General features: G+C 39.7%; 1 long non-coding RNA gene across 1 annotated transcript; it reads left to right on the top strand.

The window, feature by feature from the left end:
• Positions 1-842: 842 nt before the first annotated feature.
• Positions 843-3,181, top strand: LOC127097746 (uncharacterized). The gene is made up of 5 exons (XR_007793150.1): positions 843-1,358; positions 1,444-1,541; positions 1,727-2,397; positions 2,494-2,560; positions 2,703-3,181. It is a non-coding gene; the product is annotated as an uncharacterized LOC127097746 (long non-coding RNA).
• Positions 3,182-18,509: the final 15,328 nt, after the last annotated feature.

Raw genomic sequence — 18,509 nt, 5'->3', positions numbered from 1 at the left:
AATTCTTTTGAAATTGAATGGTTTGAAAAATGATTTGAATTTGTGGAATTTAAGATTTAATCGGGTGAGAAGAACTCGCGCAATATGGCGTACGCCAATTATTCAAGTGCTTGAGAAATAGTGAAGCGTACGCTTACTATCTCCTTTTCATCCCAAGTTTATGTTTTAAAGGAGAAAATTCTTTTGAAATTGAATGATTTGAAAAGTGGTTTGAACTTGTGTTTATGGAATGAATTTTATTTAGTGTATTATTTCATCTACTCGATTAATCAATAACCAAGTAGGTTTCATTGTAAGGAAGCCCAAGAGTAAGCTATGTGAGGTTGATGGCGATGCTAGAAGCAATCGACTTACAAGGGTGTGAAAAATGGGCTCGAATTTGAATCGAGAAATTTTATAATTTACTTTTGAAATTGAGTGAAATGGCTTTAAGTTGATGAGATTGAAATAATCTTGTCACAATTGTAGCACATCATGCAAATGGAATCAATAATTTGTACAATGAGTAAACAAACACAAAATAATAATTCATATAAATCTCAAAAGGGAATAATTATCTAAATTATGCTAAGTAATAAATGATGATAATACAACATATTAATTAATTAAATAGTAAATTATATAATTAATATTAGATAATTACGATATTAAAGTTTTAATTAATAAAATTCATGTTTAAATCAAATAAATTCAAACCAATCCTAAACTAACAAAAAGAAATAAAGAAACTATCTAAAAAGACAGATGGGCCTTGAAGGCCTCTGAAGCCCATTAGGGCGCACAACAACAAGGAGAAAGGGAGTGGTCCGAAACCCAGGAAGCCCATGTGGCTGATCCAATTCGGGTTATCCACAACCCTGAACCGGGTCCATCAAGACCCTCCCCAAGATCCGGATAACCAGAGACGAAGGGTTGGACTTATTCCCTAGCATTGGTATGCGCGAAATACCGCTTCCAACGCATTGAAAAGGTCCTTCGACCGTTGGGCAGTGGGAAGTCTGAAGATTCTCATTCATGGCCATTAATCATGCTTCGTTACCCTCTATAGTTTCAAACCTTAAAGTTTTCTTTGCACAGAACCAACACCAAACGAAACTCACTACCAAAGAATATCCAAAATCAACACACCAAACCCATGATATATTCTGTTCAGGATCTCAACTTAACATAATCAAAATGGAGCAAGCAAGATGAACATCAAATCAACCAGACTAGAAGAGAAATTTCAGATCTAAACAATCATGGTTATTAAGCTAATATGAAGCATATGAGCAAAGATTTGAAGAGGAAAAGAACAAACTGAACCTTAACGGAAAACACACGTTTCCGGCGAGCGTGAGGGACGGAACCTGATCTTGGTAAGACGCTTTCTCTCCTTCTTTTCCTTGCGAGTCGTCTCTTCCCTTTCTTCTTTATCAATCTTGCATTGCTTCTATCGTGCAGTGGCTTAGCTCGGATTACTCAAAGTTCTAAGGATAAACTTTGAGCACCCATTTGGTACCTTTGAGCTTTGGTGCGGTTTGTGATAGGATTTCGGCAGGGTAACGATACTCTTTTCTCCTCTTCTTCTTCAAATCTTCGCCCTCTACTCGTCAAAGCGCTTTTAAATGCTACCCGTTTGTATGTTTGTCTGAGCTTATCTATATTAGGGTTTCGGCGTGAAACTCTAATAGAGATTTAAAGTTTTGAGCTTTTCTGAAAAAGGTTCTTGGGGATTTTTCTGCAGAATAACGGTACCGCAAAAATCTCCTCCTCTTGCAATGATTGGTGGCCTTTATTTATAGAGTCTTCTCCTCGGATCCTCAAATCATGAGCTGTCAATATCTATCCAAAATCATTCCGTTAGGAGAGAATTTTCTCAGAGATTTGGTGGGGACCAGGGCGATTGTCACAGGTAAATTTCTCTTTGTCTGTAGTGTAGCCTTCCAGTCTTCTAGAAACTGTGGTCCCTCATTTGATGCAGGTGGCAAGGTGAGATCGTTTTGTTGGTAAGATCCCCTATTTTATGTTGAATCTTTTATTAAGCTCTTACTGTTGTGACTCTTATTTTTGTTGCGGTAAGAAACTTATTTTCACTGTCATGTACATTCAAACTTTTAAATGACGTTCAATTCAAAAAGACTCTATTATGCTGTCATGTGTTTTTCAGCTCACATTTTCAATCTGTGCTTGCCGTAGGTATACAGGGCAACAGGATATCCGCTCAATTTCGATTTGGTTTGGAAAAGTTATGTTGTGAATCCGGGGTCTACATTGCTCTGATGTCTTGGATTTGGAGGTGAAACAGAAAGACTTGCATGCTTTGGCTTGCGTTTTGGACTTTTGGAGATGAGAGTGTGAGCATTATTGTTTTAATGCAGAGTGGCCTTTGTTGACTGATATATCAGGGCGGTTTTGGTAAGCTGTTTATGCTCTTATTGTGGCAAGATCCCGCAGCAGGTTTTCTATTCTATGGAACTGTATCATTTACTTCACTGGCTTGGTTGTTTGCAGGTGCTGTTATGCTGACATAAGTTGGCGGGTAACTTCAAGTTCCACGATTTCACTTCTGTTTTGAAAGGTAATGACCATAACCTTCAGCTCATGCTCCATAAACCTTACACTGCCATTTTCCTAATACTGGTGTAGATTGAAAGTTGGCTATGATTCGGCATCAGTATGTGATCATTTGAAATTAACCTGCCTTTTTGGGTGTATTACAGTAGGAGCAGCGACTGGTTTTGAAAGTGCATCATCTACCTTCTCCGCAGGAGGTTTCGGCATTGATAACAAGCTTGGACTGATAGCATGTTTGGATCATGCATAAGTTCCCTAATTGTGTGTGTTCCTGAGTCCGTTTGAATCAATTGGAGAAATCATGAACGCATTTATTTGTATGTAAGCATGCCTTTGCTGGCTTTGAATTTCAACTTGGTATTTGTCATGGTCTAACCCTTCAAAACCAACTGTAGGGCATGCTGTTGGCTTTTGGACTCTGTAGATTGCATCATGCTGTTAGAAGGTACCCTGCAGGCTTTAGAATGAACTTGTAACAGTCTGTAGAAATAAGTGCTGGGAAAAACCGGGCAAGCATCATGGCAAAGGGATATGTACTTTCCAATTTTAAGCTTATTCCTGTCGTTTTGACTTGATTGTAATGTAATCTTAGATCATAAGGTTGGGACTTGCGTGAACCATGAAGTTTAACCATACAAATTGTAAATTTATGCTCGTATTAATAAAACTTAGGAACATCATGCCCATCAAAGCATGGTCTTGTAAATCCAAGTCAATGGTCTTTATTCAAATGACATTGTTATGAAGTCCCTATAGAATATTGATTTCCTTTCTTTCAGGCATTTAAAGCCTTAAATCCAAGTTCTTATGAGACTTTCCAACCTAGGACCAAGCAATGTGTCCTAACACAAATCAATACTGATATCATATAGCCTGCTAACATCATACAGAGTTCTGCCAATTGAATGCTAATGAATAAGTACTGATGCAGAAAGTTGTATATTCTTGGTGTGGTACTTAGTGAGTCACATGAGAATTTAAAGGATACAAAGTCAAATCGTCTTTTGATGTGAGTGGGAAAGATGCATAAAAATAAACGCTTGCAATGAGATGTGTTAGGCCATAGCATTCTGCCAAACTTGTAAACCAAACAAAAGGCTTGTTGCTAAGATGTGATTCGCACTCATGAACCATTAAGATGCTTTTTTGTGATAATGAATCAATGGGATGTAAGCCTTCAAGACAACTTAAGAACGGGGTAAGTGACGTCATGAACTTATGGTGATCTGTACCACAATTAATTCATTTAATCCTTGTAACAATCAGTCCCGGTAACGATGCCTATTTTCTCATGGGCGGTCGAATATGTACCATAATATCCTGAATCAAATGACCCAAGCCAGCAATTATGAACCAAACTAGATAAATGTCAACCAAACGACAGTTCGTACATAAGGCCTTTAACTAGCAAAGTCATGAATCCAAGTCACTCGTCTCCTTGAGTTGAGCTATGCATATGCAGATGAAGTGAATGCTTATGATGATATGTAAATGTTTATGGTTATGAATGCTTAATGAAAGTTTAGAAATGTATGGACAAAATTGGGGTATGACAGCTGCCCCTATTTAATTAACTTGAACTAGAAGGTAAGAATGACAACGGTCTTCATACATTCGTGGTGGAAGGTAATTAAATACGAAAAAGACCCAAATTTTGTCCTTTGAAATGTAATGGAGAAATGTAGAAAGAAAATGCAACGAGTTCTGGAATTTGAATTTTGTAGGGCTTTTTTTTGAGATTATTGGGGAATATCATCATCAAAGAGTTGATGGAAAGGTAATGGTCATCGTCAAAGGGTTGACGGAAAGGTAACTGTCATCATCAGAGGGCTGATGGAAAAAAGACTTCACTATGGAGTGGCATCACCAAAGGGTTGGTGGAAGGATAATCATCATCAGATGGCTGATGGAAAAAAGACTTCACTATGGAGTGGCATCACCAAAGGGTTGGTGGAAAGGATAATCATCATCAGGTGGCTGATGGAAAAGAGACCTCACTATGGAGTGGCATCACCAAAGGGTTGGTGGAAAGGATAATCATCATCAGATGGCTAATGGAAAAGAGACCTCACTATGGAGTGGCATCACCAAAGGGTTGGTGGAAAATTTCGGTCATTGTCAAAGGGTTGACGGAAAGGATACTTCACTGTGGAGTGGCATCACCAAAGGGTTGGTGGAAAAGTATTTTTTTTTTATCATCGACAAAGAGTTGCCGGAAAGAAACTTCACTATGGAGTGGCATCACCAAAGGGTTGGTGGAAAAGTATTACCATCATCCAAGAGTTGACGGAAAGAAACTTCACTATGGAGTGGCATCACCAAAGGGATGGTGGAAAAATTTTATCATCATCAGAGGGATGATGGAAAAGAGACTTCACTATGGAGTGGCATCACCAAAGGGTTGGTGGAAAAATTTGTTGTGAAATGTCATCATCAGAGGGCTGATGGAAAAGAGGGATCAGGTTACGTCCATCAAAGGGTTGATGGGAAAGAATTATGATGTTGTGTATGCATATGATGCATGTTAATGACAATTTCTTATTTTTGGGAGAGAGATTTTTGATATGCAACTTCCCGATTTGGCAGGAAAGTTATGCGTGTTTATTGTATGCAGTGCATGTGGTAATGCAAGATGAATATTGGTTATTTTTTTGGATTGATCTCCCTTTTTGAAGGTGAGATTTTCCGGGTACCAATGTTGATTGGATTTGAGTTTATGAAGATGCCAACAAAGTGGACTTTCAGTGGTTGCCAATATGGATTGGACTTTTGGTTGGAGATGCCAATAGGGATTGGACTTTGGTTTTGGAGATGCCAACAAAGTGGACTTTTATTTTTGGTAGTTGCCAATATGGATTGGACTTTGGTTTTATGAGGATGCCAACAAAGTGGACTTTTATTTTTGGTAGCTGCCAATATGGATTGGACTTTGTTTTTTGGTAATTGCCAATTTGGATTGGACTTTGGTTGGTGAAAGGTTTTGACTTCCCGACATTCTGTATTTTGACGATGCGATGATCAGAAGATAGATGTGGATGCTTTTGGTGCCCCAAGTTTGATCATTTGCTGATAGACTATGTATTTGTTCTTGAGAGAACCTTAACTTCTTGGCCTGATATGCCTCGATGGTTTACAAATAATTTTGTGAGCGTAGCGACGTAATCAATGCATGATGATTGTGCTTTTGCTCTGCCCCAAGGCTCTTTGGAACTTGTTTGCCCCAATGTGCAGGGATTAACCTTTGAAAGGAAATCCTGGGAACGATTATGCCATGGCTTGAATCAATTTGCCCCAATGTATGAGTCTTTCTGTAATTTGCCCCTGATTGAGATTTTGAAAGGCTTGCCCCAGATTGATTGAGTATGTTGTAATAATTTGCCCCCTTGATCCACTGATGCTTGGGGATTTGTCCTTTGCTTGATCAATTCATAGCCATTGGATGCCATGCCCCTGATCCATAGGGTTAGGAGGTAGTCTTGATTCTGGTCAGCATTGACGAACGATCAAGTTATTCTAATTACTTCTTTGAAGTTCCTTGATGTCAAGTACTTACTTTCAGTTAAAATTGTTTATTCAACCAATGGTAATTTTAATGCGATATTCATGCAGGTTTGAAAAATCATGTATTGAGGTGATAGTGATAGTGTGTGACGAATGAACCATTAGTTCAAACACATTGCTGATTTAGCTAGTGTGTGAAAGATACAACGAGACTATGATGCCAATACAAGTGATTAGCAGTTATTTAGGAGTCAGTTTACGCAACCTTGCTGTAGTACGCTTTCAGAATAAACCCTACCTCAATTAGGTCTTTTAGGGGTTGTAACGTGGCTTAGTTCATGGTTATTGAAACAAAGGATGTAAGGCTCAAATTTTGTTTTAACCCACCCCTTCTTCATGATGATCTCCAACCCTACGCTCAGTTAATTCAACATACACATTTGTCTTTTTGAAGGTGTAAGGATAAAGATGGTGATCCAAGGTCTCCTGAAATGGCAGCCACCTTATTTCGCTTTTCATGAATGTTGGTGACCCTTTGATTCTTGACATGGTGGTCACTGAATCTTGTTTTATTTTGTTGAGGTTTTTTCATGACCTCTTTTGATTTTTGCTTTGATCCCTAACTTTTGCCTGAACCGCTTTTTGAAGCTTTTTAGTCCACCGGGATTGCCCTAATTTTTGCCTAAGTCTCCTTTTTGGGTGTTCGACTTAGCGAGATCTTTCTTTGATTTTTTTTTGGAAGATTATGACTGCCAAGTCATTGGTCTTTGAAGAACAACCGACATAACTTTGGTATTTTTCAAGGTTCCTTCGACAATTCAAGATGTGCGCGAAGAATGGCATGTGGTTGATCCTCATACGGGATGTCTCATCTTGTAATTTGAATGCGTAGTCAAATTAACTGAACACTACCCTGCCCCAGGTTAAGCGTAAGGGTTTGTAGATCCGAAAGAAACTCCTACTTCTAGGCTCGAGGTGGTTGACTAGGGATTAACTCCTTATCTCTCCAGTGTTTGGGGATTTGAAACAATGCCTGTACATCATTAGCAGGATTTTATCCGAAAGCATTCAATTAGCAATTATAGGTATTTCGTCTTCGTCATTCTCCCTTCAGTTTTTGCTAAAACAACAGTTTGATAAGTGAATGGGAGAAATATTTTTTTTATATCAATGGAAAAAATGAGTGAATACGAAAGGATTCGTTCAAAACATGCATAATCATTTCATTAATATTACCATTAAAGGAAATCAACAATACTTGAAAGCAGATAAGTACTTAACATGCAAAGAAAAATACAAATGAAATGCGAGAAGTAGCCAAATGGTTGCCAGTGTAGAGGAAACTCTCTCGTGTTTGGTTCACTGTTGGGCTATCCTTCTTCAGAGTAGTGGTATTTCTGCTCGTCGAGACTAGTATGACAATCATCTTCAGACATATTCTCGGAAATCTCTTCCACGGTTTGAACTGATGGACCCGCATAGCTAGGCGAAGAAGTATTATTGATTTGCAAGCTTCGAGGCGTAAATGAGAACATCTTGGAATCAAGTAGGGTTTGTACCTTACTCTTGAGCACCTTGCAGTCTTCAGTTGAATGCCCTTGTGCCCCAGCATGGAAGTCACATCGGGAGTTGGCGTCAAAACTTGGCGGATATGGAGGACTTACTGGTTTTATCTCCTTTGGCACTATCAGTCCTCTCTTGATCAAATATGGAAGTAATTGACTGTATGGCATTGGAAGCGGATCGATGTGTCTCTCTGGCTTCCTTGGCCTTTGTTGAGCATGCTGGCGCTGCTGATGTGGAGTGTTATGTCGTTTGTATGGCTGCTGAGGTGGAATCCATCGTTGATATTGAGGAGGTCCTTGAGTTGTAGGATACTGACCATGTGGAGAAAATGTTGTCTGGTGTGAAGCTTGTGGAGTTTCCTAGACTGCGTTAATTTCAGCCTCTTCTTCCTTTTGGGAACTAGGAATAAATTCACTCTCCATACTCTGGCTATTTGAGGCGTATTGGATTTTTCCACTTTTGAGGCCATTCTCAATGCGTTCTCCAATTGACACCAAGTGAGCGAAGTCTGATGCTGCACTGCTAATCATCCTTTCGAAGTAAGGACTTTGCAAGGTATCCCTGAATAATTCCATCACTTCTTTGTCTAAGAGTGGTGGTTCAACACGAGCTGTAAACTCTTTCCATCTTTGGGCATAACCTCTGAAGGATTCGTTGCTTTCCTGAGATAAGGCTCTCAACTGCATGCGATCGGGAGCCATGTCCAAATTGTATTTGTACTGCTTCAAAAAGGCATTAGCTAGGTCTATCCATGGCTGAACATGATTCCTTTCTAACTTCATATACCAACTCAATGATGCCCCAGTCAAACTGTCCTGAAAACAGTGAATCATTAACTTATCATTGTGGGCATGAGAGGTCATTTTTCGACAAAACATCACCAAATGGTGCTTTGGACAACTATCCCCTTTGTACTTCTCAAATTCTGGTACTTTGAATTTTGGGGGTATAACTAGGCCAGGTACCAAACACATGTCTAAAGCACTTTGTTCAACAGTATCTTGTCCTTCTATGGCCTTGAGTCTTTTCTCTAGCCCGCAGCATCTTTTAGCAATCTCATTATCTTGTGGTTGTTCAGTATTAACCGCAAGGCTTGTCCCATGGGAATCTGGCACGGAGAATGCAAAGCTATGATACTCAACATCATCATGATATGAGGAACCCTTATCTCGAACAATATGACGTTCTTGTACAACCGAGTTATTAACTAGGGTTTGCACAGGCCGAGGTTGGGTAAGATCATTTACTGGAGGCGGAATTACATTCTCAATAACTGCAGTCTGCTGAATGTTGTCCTCCCTCTTTGCTAAAGCTATCATAGCCTCTACAAGTTGGTCTACCTGGTTTTTTATTGAGTCCACATCTCCTCTCAAAGCAATGTGGCTTTGCTCTAGCGAATCCATGGTCTTTCAAGAACTACTTCAAGTCCGATATGAGTGTCGGGAATTCAACTGCGGGTTATGGACAAAGGATGGGATGAGTTTTTTTTGTTTATGAAAATGATATGCATTTTATGCTGATGAGATGAGAATGCATGAAATTTTGTATTTAGGTATGCAAAGGAAATGTAATTCAGGTATAACTAGGATCCAGGATATCATGAGTATCATATGCTACACCCTATAAGGAGGTTCTATGTTCTCTACCCCACACACAAAGGATGGCTCCTAAAGTTGTTCCTTTCCACGACAGAACTTAGAGTCATGGATTGTGTTCAACATCCCATCGCAATAATGGGCTAGCCACATCGTGAATAGAGTTCTGAGTCAATCTATTCTAAGTGGGATCCTCGTATTGTTCGAACAGGGTGTAGACCCTTCGGTTTAATACTACACGATCGCCAATCATGAAGACGGACTTCAGTTTAAGACGAGGTTCCCAGAGTCATGGACCATGTTCAACGTTTCCTCGTAATAATGGGCTAGCCATATTATGATGGAAATTCTGAACAGATCTACTCTAGGTGGAGTTCTCGTATTGTCCCAATGAGGTGTACACCCCTCGGTTCAATACTACACAACTCCGGGTTCTAAGTTCTTCTCAAAGCTCGGGTGCAGAGCTTATCTCACAACATGTGTCAAACACCATAGATCACCCCACATAATAGCAGAATAAATTACATAGCATAAATAATACATCAGGAGATACAGAAGCAAATAATGAAGAAAAAACAGTAATTTAACATTCGTAGAAATTTGAACTAAATTAGGTTTGACTCTCTCTAGCTTGGAGCTATGTCCCCAGCAGAGTCGCCATCTGTCGCATCTCGAAAAATACGATTCCTCGCGATGGTCGCGGAAAAAATTAGTTCGAACAGAGTCGCCACCGAACTTTATTTATCCCAATTAAGGAATAGGAAAATATCGATAAAACCTTTGAAAAATAGAATAATGGTCGTCGCAACCATATTCGGGTTCGGGAGTCGATTACGCAAGGGGAAGGTATTAGCATCCCTCACGTCCGTTGTACTCAACGGGAACCTTTTAGTCTAATTTGCTATTTGAATGTTAGTTAAATGTTGTTTATTTTCTTCTAGTAATTAGGATTGATAATAGAGATGGATGAAGACCTCATAAGGGGAAAGGGGAGGTTTTTTATTAGTGTGCTCGCGAAGATACAGCAATCTCCTGCCTACGTATCCTTATAGTGCAATAAGGAAATCAGAGCATTCGTATTTCGGGCAACTACGGTTTTTGTTGGTGTCTTTTAAGGAACGACTGTATAGATCGCGTCCTAAAGGCTAAACGCTGGCTTGTCTACTCTCGGCGGATGTAACACCCTTCTAAAATACCCCAATTATTTAGTAACAACAACAATATTTACATCAGAGTAATCACGCACCAAGGGTGTCACACAACATTTCACACCATAAAAACTGTCATGCTCTTTATTTAATCAAAATAAACATTAACATTTTTGTTTGCAAAATTCGCAGCGGATAGAAATCAACCAACCATTCAAAACATATAACGTTTTACAGGTAAAAGGTTCAACAACCAACAATAAAACAATTAAAACCTCCCGTCCCGATGTTACATCTATCAGAGCACGACCCACTAAGTAGACTACACTAGACTCCATGCACTAGCTTCTACTCACTCACTGCTCGTTACCTGAAAAATAGTTGTAAGGGTGAGTTCCTCAATCGATATAACAAACATTATAAATTATCATGTTATGTTAAGTAAATTTACACGTTAATCATCCTAATCGTATCATGCATTCAGTAACGGCACATCAACTCAAATATCATACTCAATAACAACGTAAAATGCAACTCAATAACGACATAAATTGCAACTCAACAACAACATAAAATGCAACTCAAATGAGACTCGACTCGTCATGCATGTGGTACCATTCGGAGTAAAACTCCCAACTTAAAATCATTGCCATTTTAGTGGGCATCAAGGCATAAGCCTTCAACTTTCAACTTAAAATTTTGCCAATCCAGGCCAACGTGGTGTGAGCAAAGCTCCGATTTTTGCCAATCCAGGCCAACGTGGTGTGAGCAAAGCTCCGACTTAATGCATATGAATGTACATGGCATACACGACTTTAAATTCCGACAACATAATAATAACAGCAACACAACAATGTTTTCAACATAATCAACTTATAATCAACGTTGGCTCATCAAGCCTACAACTCAGTATTTTCAACAACTTAACACAACTTATCAACATATTTACATCAACACTTCATAACATAAACTCAACAAAATTACTCATCGAAATCAACGAGAATATGCCAATCCCCAATTATGTTCATAACATTAAAATATCCAATTTTCCAATTTCCAACAGTGTTAACCGGTTAACGCCCTGGGTTAACCGGTTAACGCAGGACAAAATACATTTTCTGGCAAAACGCAACAGTGTTAACCGGTTAACGCCCTGGGTTAACCGGTTAACGCAGGCAAAACAGCACATTTTCACAAAATATAACAGTGTTAACCGGTTAACTCCCTGGGTTAACCGGTTAACGCAGGCAAAACAGCAGTCCCTGCGCTAACACAAGGCAGAATGCAGAGTTCTCCGCATTTTCTGCCGTTGGAGGACTTCCGGACCTCCGATTCCAATTCCGTAAAAAGCTATACGTTCGGAAATTCACAACTAACCCAAACACATATTCAATTACAGCCTAAACACAGTTTCATCCAACGAAATTTTCCAGCATTCATAATCCCAATTAGGGTCAATTCAACGGCTATCACTACCCATGACATGTTAATCTATAATACCCATCAAACGACGATAAACCCCCCTTACCTGAGTTAATCCGGCAAAATCTCTAAGCTCCAAACTCTTCTCCAACCTTTGCTCTCTGGTTCTTCCTCTTTGCCCCTTCTCCACTTTTCACCTTTCAGCCGCTTCTCTGTTTCACGTGAAAACTCTTTACCAATACTGAAACCCTTTTTTCCTTATTCCAACTTATATATTTTCCACTAATTATTATTCCAAATAATACTAATAATAATAATCCAATAATTCAATTTATTTAATTAAATTAATAAATATATTATTAACTTAATTAAATAATTCTCTTATTTTATTCGGGGTGTTACAACTCTCCCCCACTAAAAGAGTTTTCGTCCTCGAAAACATACCTCAAGCAAATAACTCTGGATAAGACTCTTTCATCTGACTCTCCAGTTCCCAAGTCACATTGCCACCTGCTGGTCCTCCCGAAGCTACCTTCACTAAGGCAATCTCTTTACCCCGCAACTGCTTCAACTCTCGATCCTCAATCCTCATAGGCGATATTTCAACAGTCAGGTTATCTCTCACCTGTACATCATCTACTTGGATCACATGCGACGGATCATGAATGTACCTCCTCAACTGAGACACATGAAAAACCTCATGCAAATTCGCAAGTGACGGCGGTAAAGCGATACGATAGGCTACCTCTCCTATCCTCTCCAAAATCTGATAAGGACCAATAAATCGAGGTGTCAACTTCTTTGACTTCAAAGCTCGACCAACACCAGTTATCGGAGTAACACGAAGAAACACATGATCTCCCTCTTGAAACTCAAGTGACTTCCTTCTCTTGTCATGATAACTCTTCTGACGACTCTGAGCAATTCTCATCTTCTCCTGAATCATCTTAATCTTTTCCGTAGTTTGTTGAACAATCTCCGGTCCAACCACAGCACTCTCACCGGACTCATACCAACATAACGGTGTCCGACATCTCCTACCATACAAAGCTTCAAACGGCGCCATACCAATGCTCGAATGAAAACTATTGTTGTAGGTAAACTCAATTAAAGGTAAATAACAATCCCAAGCACCTCCCTTTTCCAAAACGCAAGCTCTCAAAAGATCCTCCAATGACTGAATTGTCCTCTCAGTCTGACCATCAGTCTGCGGATGATATGCAGAGCTCAATCTCAGTTTAGTTCCCAAAGCCTTCTGCAAACCTTCCCAGAATTTCGATGTAAATCTAGGATCTCTGTCCGAAACAATACTCGACGGAATACCATGCAAACTTACAACCTTCTCAATATACAACTCAGCTAATCTCTCTAACGGATAATCCATTCTGATCGGAATGAAATGAGCCGACTTTGTCAATCTGTCAACAATCACCCAAATAGCTTCAAAATTCTTACTTGTCCATGGTAAACCAGAAACAAAATCCATACTGATACTATCCCACTTCCACTCTGGAATAGCCAACGGTTGCATTAGCCCAGACGGCTTTTGGTGCTCAATCTTTGACTTCTGACAAGTCAAACAGGAATAAACAAAACTCGCAATTTCTCTTTTCATTCCCGGCCACCAAAATAACTTTTTCAAATCATGATACATCTTCGTAGCTCCAGGATGAATACTCAACCCACTACGATGTCCTTCTTCCAGAATACTCTTCTTAAGTTCGGTAACATCCGGAATACACACCCGATTACCAAATTTCAGAATACCATTTTCATCAACTCTGAATTCGCCACCTTGACCCTGATTCACCAGAGTCAACTTATCAACCAAAAGCACATCGGATTTCTGACCCTCTCTGATCTCATCCAGAATACCACTTGTTAATTTCAACATTCCCAACTTAACACTATTGTGAGTACTCTCACACACCAAACTCAAGTCTCTAAACTGCTCAATTAAATCCAATTCCTTAACCATTAGCATAGACATATGTAATGATTTCCGACTCAATGCATCAGCCACTACGTTTGCTTTACCCGGATGGTAATTCAAACCAAAGTCATAATCCTTCAGAAACTCTAACCATCTTCTCTGTCTCATATTCAGCTCTTTCTGATCAAACAAATACTTTAAACTTTTATGGTCACTGAAAACCTCAAATCTTGACCCATACAAGTAATGCCTCCATAACTTCAGAACAAACACCACAGCCGCCAACTCTAAATCGTGCGTCGGATAGTTCCTCTCATGAACCCTTAGCTGTCTCGAAGCATAAGCTATAACCTGCTTATTCTGCATCAACACGCCACCCAAACCCAACAATGAAGCATCACAGTAAACTTCAAATGATTCCGACGAACTCGGTAATATCAGAATAGGAGCAGTAGTTAACCTTCTCTTTAACTCTTGGAAACCTCCTTCACATTTTGAGTCCCAAACAAACGCTTGCCCCTTCCTAGTCAACATCGTCAATGGTAACGCCAACTTAGAGAATCCCTCAATGAACTTCCTATAATAACCAGCCAAACCAAGGAAACTTCGAATCTCAGCAACAGACTTCGGAGCTTCCCACTTAGACACCGCTTCTATCTTAGAAGGATCAACAGCAACGCCACCTCTTGAAATCACATGACCAAGAAAACTCACCTCTCCTAACCAAAATTCACACTTGGACAATTTAGCAAATAACTTCTTTTCTCGTAGAACTCCCAAAACCACTCTCAAATGTTCAGCATGCTCTTCTTCAGATTTCGAATACACCAAAATATCATCAATAAACACCACAACAAACTTGTCTAGGTACGGATGGAAAATCCTATTCATATACTCCATAAATACTCCAGGCGCATTAGTCACACCAAAAGGCATTACAGAATACTCATAATGTCCATACCTTGTTCTGAAAGCAGTCTTCTGAATATCCTCGGTTTTCACACGGATCTGATGATACCCAGATCTCAAATCTATTTTGCTGAACACACTTGCACCAACCAACTGATCCATCAAATCATCAATCCTCGGCAAAGGATACCGATTCTTGATCGTCACTTTATTCAGTTGCCTGTAGTCCACACACAACCTCATAGTACCTTCTTTCTTCTTAACCAATAGCACTGGTGCACCCCACGGTGACACACTCGGACGAATAAATTTCTTATCCAACAGATCTTCCAACTGACTCTTCAATTCAGTTAACTCAACAGCAGACATACGGTACGGAGCCATCGATATCGGCCTAGTACCAGGTACCAAATCAATCGAGAACTCCACTTCGCGTTCTGGTGGTAATTCATTCACTTCTTCCGGAAACACATCAGGAAAATCACACACCACGGCTAGATCGCCAATCACCAGTTTATCTTTAGCCTCCAAAGTCGCTAACAGCATAAACAACTCTGCCTCATCAGCTACCTCTTCATTCACTTGCCTTGCTGATAGAAACAAACTCTTTCCTTCCTCAATCTCAGGAAAGATCACCGTCTTATCAAAACAATTGATAGAAACTCGGTTAAACACCAACCAGTTCATACCCAGAATAACATCAATCTGCACTAGTGGAAGACACACTAGGTCCATTCCAAAGTCTCTACCAAAAATACTCAAAGGACAATTCAAACAAACTGACGTAGTAGTCACTGAACCCTTCGCAGGAGTATCAATTACCATACTACCAAACATCTCAGATATCTCTAACTTAAGTTTCACAGCACAATCCAAAGATATAAAGGAATGAGTCGCACCTGTGTCAATAATAGCTACAAGAGGAAAGCCATTAATATAACACGTACCTCGGATAAGTCTGTCCTCACTGGAGGTTTGAGTTCCGGTCAATGCGAACACCCTCCCCGTCTGAGATTTCTTTGGCTTCTGACACTGACTTCCAATATGCCCTTCTTCGCCACAATTAAAACAAATCACTTCCTTGTGCTTGCAATCAGCTATCGCATGACCAGTCTTACCACAACGAAAACATCTCTTTACTTCAGCAGTGCATACATTACTCTTATGACCAGCCTGACCACATTTGAAGCAAACTATACCAGCAGGAGCACCTCCCCCACTAGCTCTCTGAGCCGGAGCAGCTCTTTGCTTCCCTTTTCCAGCTGGAGCATCATACGGCTTGCCACGATTTTGATGTTGCTTGCCTCTGCGGTCACTGACAATCTTGTAATGAGCATTATTGTCTTCCTCAAATATCCTACAGCTATCAACCAATTCAGTAAAAATGTGTATCTTCTGATACCCAACAGCCTTCTTAATTTCAGAGCGCAATCCATTTTCAAACTTGATGCACTTTGAAAATTCAGCACCAGCACCAGTGTAATGAGGATAAAATTTGGACAGCTCCATAAATTTCGCAGCATAATCAGTGACAGACATGTTTCCTTGCTTCAGCTCCAGGAACTCAATTTCCTTCTTACCACGGACATCTTCCGGATAGTACTTTCTCAGAAATTCCCTACGGAATACATCCCAAGTAATGACTTCACCTGCCACGGTCAACCTCTCGTGAGTCTCTAGCCACCAGTCATCAGCTTCGACTGCTAGCATGTGAGTACCATACCGAACCTTCTGAGCTGGAGTGCAATCCATAACACGGAAGATTCTCTCAATCTCTTTCAACCATCCCAAGGCTGCATCTGGATCATGCTTCCCTTTAAACACCGGCGGATTCTCTCTTTGAAAAGTCGCCAAGCTACGTGATCCAGCCTCACCACCAGCATTTGGCAAGTTCTGCACAGCTTGTGCCATTGCTTGCATTGCGGCAGCCATTGCAGCGTCATTCCTTCCAGCCATTTCAACTTATCACTACAACACAACTTAAAAGTTAGACTAGTAACAATTACACAATTGTTAGACAGTAACGACACGACAACTGGCCGGACAGACCGACCTGTTCTGATACCACTAATGTAACACCCTTCTAAAATACCCCAATTATTTAGTAACAACAACAATATTTATATCAGAGTAATCACGCACCAAGGGTGTCACACAACATTTCACACCATAAAAACTGTCATGCTCTTTATTTAATCAAAATAAACATTAACATTTTTGTTTGCAAAATTCGCAGCGGATAGAAATCAACCAACCATTCAAAACATATAACGTTTTACAGGTAAAAGGTTCAACAACCAACAATAAAACAATTAAAACCTCCCGTCCCGATGTTACATCTATCAGAGCACGACCCACTAAGTAGACTACACTAGACTCCAGGCACTAGCTTCTACTCACTCACTGCTCGTTACCTGAAAAATAGTTGTAAGGGTGAGTTCCTCAATCGATATAACAAACATTATAAATTATCATGTTATGTTAAGTAAATTTACACGTTAATCATCCTAATCGTATCATGCATTCAGTAACGGCACATCAACTCAAATATCATACTCAATAACAACGTAAAATGCAACTCAATAACGACATAAATTGCAACTCAACAACAACATAAAATGCAACTCAAATGAGACTCGACTCGTCATGCATGTGGTACCATTCGGAGTAAAACTCCCAACTTAAAATCATTGCCATTTTAGTGGGCATCAAGGCATAAGCCTTCAACTTTCAACTTAAAATTTTGCCAATCCAGGCCAACGTGGTGTGAGCAAAGCTCCGATTTTTGCCAATCCAGGCCAACGTGGTGTGAGCAAAGCTCTGACTTAATGCATATGAATGTACATGGCATACACGACTTTAAATTCCGACAACATAATAATAACAGCAACACAACAATGTTTTCAACATAATCAACTTATAATCAACGTTGGCTCATCAAGCCTACAACTCAGTATTTTCAACAACTTAACACAACTAATCAACATATTTACATCAACACTTCATAACATAAACTCAACAAAATTACTCATCGAAATCAACGAGAATATGCCAATCCCCAATTATGTTCACAACATTAAATTATCCAATTTTCCAATTTCCAACAGTGTTAACCGGTTAACGCCCTGGGTTAACCGGTTAACGCAGGACAAAATACATTTTCTGGCAAAACGCAACAGTGTTAACCGGTTAACTCCCTGGGTTAACCGGTTAACGCAGGCAGAACAACACATTTTCACAAAATATAACAGTGTTAACCGGTTAACTCCCTGGGTTAACCGGTTAACGCAGGCAAAACAGCAGTCCCTGCGCTAACACAAGGCAGAATGCAGAGTTCTCCGCATTTTCCGCCGTTGGAGGACTTCCGAACCTCCGATTCCAATTCCGTAAAAAGCTATACGTTCGGAAATTCACAACTAACCCAAACACATATTCAATTACAGCCTAAACACAGTTTCATCCAACGAAATTTTCCAGCATTCATAATCCCAATTAGGGTCAATTCAACGGCTATCACTACCCATGACATGTTAATCTATAATACCCATCAAACGACGATAAACCCCCCTTACCTGAGTTAATCCGGCAAAATCTCTAAGCTCCAAGCTCTTCTCCAACCTTTGCTCTCTGGTTCTTCCTCTTTGCCCCTTCTCCACTTTTCACCTTTCAGCCGCTTCTCTGTTTCACGTGAAAACTCTTTACCAATACTGAAACCCTTTTTTCCTTATTCCAACTTATATATTTTCCACTAATTATTATTCCAAATAATACTAATAATAATAATCCAATAATTCAATTTATTTAATTAAATTAATAAATATATTATTAACTTAATTAAATAATTCTCTTATTTTATTCGGGGTGTTACAGCGGAGGCTT

Source organism: Lathyrus oleraceus, chromosome 6 (assembly GCF_024323335.1).
Source record: "Lathyrus oleraceus cultivar Zhongwan6 chromosome 6, CAAS_Psat_ZW6_1.0, whole genome shotgun sequence".
Lineage (NCBI taxonomy): Eukaryota > Viridiplantae > Streptophyta > Magnoliopsida > Fabales > Fabaceae > Lathyrus > Lathyrus oleraceus.
This window is presented reverse-complemented; position numbering and strand designations above follow the sequence as displayed.